This window comes from Hevea brasiliensis, chromosome 3, assembly GCF_030052815.1.
Source record: "Hevea brasiliensis isolate MT/VB/25A 57/8 chromosome 3, ASM3005281v1, whole genome shotgun sequence".
Classification (NCBI taxonomy): Eukaryota; Viridiplantae; Streptophyta; class Magnoliopsida; order Malpighiales; family Euphorbiaceae; genus Hevea; species Hevea brasiliensis.
Window position 1 is genome coordinate 88,676,206 of NC_079495.1, and position 6,000 is coordinate 88,682,205.

The following is a 6,000-nucleotide window of genomic DNA, read 5'->3' on the forward strand; positions in this document are numbered from 1 at the left end:
GCAAGATAAATCAAGAATGGATGTACCTGAGGTTTTTAGCATTAGGGGCCAAATAAATTGATTGAATCTCACATGAGATGTGACGAGTAAAGAGTTACTCACTTATGAATTATTATGATTCCAAGAATAAATGTACTTGAGAATGATTAACAGTTTACAAGAATTCAATCACCCACTAGAAAATTCACCCCAACTGGGATTTCCGTTTTCTACTTTAGAAGTGTAGGATTCGCCAAATTAGCGGGAGGACCAATTTAATTAAAAGACCATAATCATTTTGGTAAATATACTTGATACAATATACTAATTTGAATCTTGTTATTTTCTGCAATATTATAATCCGATAAAATGAGCACATAGCCACAACACTCTAATGTATTAACAGGCATTCTTGACCATAACAGGCTAACTAGTCAAAACTTCTCAGATTGGTTAAGAAATCTGAGGATTGTCCTGAATTTGGAGCATATAGGATATGTTCTAGATTCAAAGGTTCCTGGTCCTTTACCTGAAGGGGCCATAAAGGAAGAAAGGGACACTTTGGATAGATGGAAAAAGCATGATATGTGAGCTAGGTGCTATATGCTGGCTTCTATAACCAATGAGTTATAGAAGCAGCATGAAAAGATGCATAATGCATATGAGATCCTTGATCACCTACAAAAGTTGTGAACATAGTCGAAATGCAAGATATGAGATATCTAAGCAATAATTTTGGATGAGGATGATTGAGGGACAGGAAGTGGGAGCCCACATTCATAAGATGATAAGATTGATAGAGTGGTTGGAAGCTCTTGATTTCACCATGAGCTTCTAGCTTCAGACGGATTTGATCTTGTAGTCCCTACCTAAGTCATTTGGATCTTTCATTACAAACTTCCATATGACTAAATAGGAGTGTACCCTAGTTGGTCTACTTAACTTGCTGGTCATTACCTAGAAGAATATGCTCGACAATAAGGAAAAAAAGGTAGCTTTGGTTGCTTCTTCTTTTTCTAAAAATTCCAAGAAGAATAAAAGTAATAAGAAGAAGAAACCTTCTGTCCCTAATCCATCTAGCAGGATTGCCAAAAACCAGTCCAAGAAGAAGAAAACTAAAGCTATTCCAGATAAGGAAAAGTGTTTCCATCATTAGAAAGAAAGTCATTAAAAGAGAAATTGCCCTGAGTATTTAGTGGCTCTAAAAAACAAGAAGGATAAACCTATTGCAGGTATGTCCATATCTTATTATTTAGATTCATATAATACTCATAGTTCATCTCTATTATGTTTGGATATGCAGGAACTAACAAGCAGTGAGTAGTTGGACTCACAGGATGTTAGACTCAGACTTGGCAATGGAGCAATAGTTATAGCCTTAGCCATAAAGTCTAAATCCTTGTATCTAAATGGACATGTTTCGTATTTAGATCACATGTTATGTGTAACTAATGTTTTTAATAACATCATTTTTTTATCTAGTTTGACTAGTAACGGATATGAATTTCGATTCATAGATGATGTTTGCAATTTTTATTTTGGAAATAAAATTGTTGGCATGGGTAATTTGCAGGATGGTCTATATTATTTGGATAATAATTATAAAATAGCTTTAAGTAATTTAATTGAGTTTAATGCCATCATTGAAACCAAATTAAGTCTAAAACATCTATGGCACTTAAGATTAGGTCATATTGCAGAAGATAGGATTACAAAATTAGAGAAAATGGGGATTTTATTCTCATTGGGTTTTGAAATTACTTCAACTTGTGAATCCTGTCTTTGGAGTAAAATGACTAGATCTTCCTTTGTTGGACAAGGGTTAAGAGCTTAAAATATTTTTGAGCTAATACATAGTGATGTATGTGGCCCATTTAAGGAGATAGCAAGAGGCGGTTATCACTACTTCATTACCTTTACTGATGATAAATCAAGGTATGGGTGTTTGTATTTAATGAAATACAAATATGAATCCTTTGAAAAGTTCAAAGAATTCAAATATGAAATAGAGAAACAAACAGGAAAAAGTATTAAAACTCTAAGATCAGATCAAGGTGGAGAATACTTGAGTACTAAATTCGATGAGTTCTTAAAAGAACAAGACATTGTTTCTCAATTAACTCCTCTAGAAACACCATAATTAAATGGTGTGTCTAAAAGGAGAAACTATCCCCTATTAGATATAGTGCATAGTATGATGAGTTACACTGATCTTCCTATCTTCTTATAGGGATATGCACTTGAGATAACTTCATATATTCTTAACAGAGTCCCTTCTAAATCAGTCTCTTCCACCCCATATGAGATATGGCATGGAAGACAACCAAGTTTTAAGTATGTTAAGATCTGGGGTTGTCTAGCTTACATTAAAAATGTCACACCTTATCCCTTGTAAGGCACGATATGTTCCCGTAGCATACCTAATGAATTACTGAACTCCACCTACCGATAACCCATTAGTTATGCTACAATGGATTTTAAAATAAACTATAGCTTTTTATCTTATCAATTCTTTTATGGAAAACTGCATGAGAATAGTTAAAATTCCATGTAAACATTCATTGAAAATAATGATAGACTAAATATTGCAAAAGTTACATTTTCATAAGTCTCAAAGTAAAATACAAAATAGTTACAAACTCAAAATGTGATAGCAATGCAATGCTTTAAATACAAACTGCTCAATGTCCGTACATCTATACATATAGATACAAAATATATCCAAAGGAATCACAAGGGTATACCTAATGTAAATACCCACAAACAATACCAAAATGCTGCTTTCAAGTCTCTCACTCAGCAGCCTTCTCCTTTCTCTTACCTGTGACAGCATAAAGAAGCTATCGCTGAGTATATCACTCAGTGGTGCATAACTAATAACTTTAAAACTTAAGGTAAAACACAATTTGTCAAAGCATAATGAATCACATTTTTCTTAAGCGTGAAAACTTCACAATAGTTCTAAGTCCATAAAGGCCATTTATTGGAATAACACTTCAAATGAGAAATCACACTTCATAAATCACAATTCACAAAGCATTAGTGTTACCAACATCAACACACAGTTTAGGCCATGACACAAAATTTCACGATCAGTGCCGTGTTGTACACCACGACAAAATAATCTCAACCTCACTAACCGTTATTAATAAGGGAAGGGCTAGCTAGCTAATGAGTACTCATGTAGTCTTACCCCACTAACCGTTATTAATGGGAGACATAATCAATATCAATTATCAACCCCAAGTAGCCGTTACTACTGGGGAGTTCCGAAAGGGACTGTCATGCTAACTGTGGTTTCAAAACAACTTTCAAGAGTTTCTAAATCAATAATCATGTTTGCAAAACAATAACATATTCAAATCATCATAAAACCCATAAAAGGGGTGGCAACACACAAATTCCTTAAATACAAGAGAAAAACATACCTTATTCAAAATAAACTCATTTCAAATCAAACTCATTCAAATAAACTCATTCAAATCAATTTACGAAGCTAAAACAAAGAAAAAGGTTAGTTGTGCACAAACCTTCAATGCTCTCCTTTCTCTTTACTCACTATTCCTTGTCCATTCCAACTTCTTTTTCTATTGAAAATGCACAAATAGAATACCTCACTACCAATCTCAATTGCTGCCAAAAACTCATTACATGCATGTCTAATGCATCCCAAGTTAGCTTTGCAAATTTTAGAAAATTTTGGTTTTGGACAGCTTGGTGCCCCAATATTTGAACCCAATTTTTACCTAGTTTCGATCATAATTGTTCTTCATAAAAATTGTTCATCTAGGTCTTAACTTTATTTTCCTTTTTGAATTGCCTAATTCGGAGCTGTGTAACTCAAGTTATGCCCAAAACAAGATTACTGTTCACGTCACTGTTCATGCTGCAGATTCAGTTCTGGCAGATTTATCAATCCAACTTCGTTAAGTAATTTGATCAAGTTAAGTCCATAATTTGGTCTAATATTCTGCATACAAAATGTTCTACTATGTCTTAGGTTTCATCGGTTCAAGAATCGCCTAAATCAGAGTTTTCTAGAGAGAGTTATGGCCATGCCAAATTTACTGTTCATATGGTAAATCTGTAGTTCTGCAGATTCAGTGATTCAACTTTGCTCAGCAATTTGATTGGGTTAAGTCCATAATTTGGCCTCAAGTTCTGCATATGAAATGTTCTACTATTCCTTAGGTTTCCATCGGTTCAAGAATCACCTAAATCAGAGTTTTCTAGAGAGAGTTATGGCCATACAAAATTTACTATTCACATGGTCAAATTCTGTAGGTTCCAGAATTGTGTGTCTAAGTTCAAGCCAAGGTTTAGGCAATTTCTGGGCAGTTTCTGGGGTGGGTCTCTTCATGAAAATTCTAGTTCTATGTCTTATGTTTCATTTCCAATTAGTTTCACACCAATTGGACTTATGTTGCTCAATTTATGGGCTGTCAAACACACTGAACTCAGTGTGCAAATTCTGCCCTAGGTTTAAAATTTTCATTTCTTCAATTATTCCCTCTAACTAACCTCAATTCACATTTAATTCAACCAAAATGACTATAATTTAGCATTGACACATCAATGGCACTTCCTAGCACAAACCCCACAATTTTCAAACACCAAAATTTACAATTTTCCCTAATCCTACCATTTCATTACTTTCATTCATCAAACCAATGTCAATTCAAACTAAATAAAACTCAAATGATCATATTTTAACACTACACACACCAATTTCACTCTCTAGCACTAAAACCCAATTTTCCCATGAACCCTAATCTCCCATAATTAAATTTATACACATTTCATGCTATTTCTTTGCTCTAATCATGCATACTACTTCAACTAAGCTTGATTTCATCATCATTGAAATATATTAAACCCTAATTTTTTTCCAATTTGGCCAAAACCCTAGTTTAGGTTCCATGCATGTTTCCTTTCATTTTCTTATGAAATTTCATCATAATCTAACTTAATTTAAGGTTTGTATAACAAAATGAGCATTGAAGAACTTACCTCATGATGACTTCCTTCCAACTCCCCAAATCTTCAATTTTCTTCTAATCTCTTGTTTCTCCTTGCTTTTAATCTCTAAATCAAATATTAATTTGATGCACTCTACCAAGTAGATGCAAAACTCATAGAGGAAAATCAAGGAATTGAGTTTTGAGAATGGGTGTCAATGGAGAAAGAAGGAAGAAAAAGAAAGAAAAAAAGAGAGAAGGAAAGAGAGTGGGTGGTAATTAATGGCAAAGAAAGGGTAGGTTTTGTTTTCTTTTATACTTATTTATTTCTTTTTAATTCATTTAATGAGTTGTCCAAAGCCCATTGGTCCCTTAAATTTTAATTAGGTCAAAAAATGGAATTTAAATTCTAGATTTTTGCCTCTTTTATTTTCTTTTTACTTTTACTCTAATTTTTCCCTCTATATTTCTTCATAATTCAATATTTTATTTTTATTTAATTTAATTTACATTTTGGTCAAAAGTCAACTCTTGAAGTGAATTGACCAAAATGCCCCTCATCGGGTCATAATCTTTTTTTTTTTTTGATACCCGTTAAATCCTTAGGTTTTTGGTTTACTTGAATTTTTATTGTGTCTATCTCAATTAATTTTCTATTTATTTTTTATCCTCAAGGTGTCTTTGAATAGTACTTGTCACAGACCAAAAATGGTACTATTCATAACTCGAAGGTTCGGGGTGTTACAATTCTCCCCTCCTTAAAAATAAATTTCGTCCTCGAAATTTACCTGGTCTCAGTCTCTGAATAGCTGTGGGTGTTGTCTCCTCATGTCCTCCTCACGCTCCCATGTAGTCTCCTAGCCTGAATGATAGTTCTACAACACTTTGACTAGAGGTTTCTGTTTGTTCCTCAGCTGTTTTACCTAATATGCCAAGATCTTTACGGGCTCTTCATCATATGTCAGGTCTAGATTCACCTCAATCTCCTCTACTGGCAAAATGTGAGAGGGGTCTGATCTGTACCTCCTCTGTCACACCCTACTCCTCGTAAGATGTAACATGC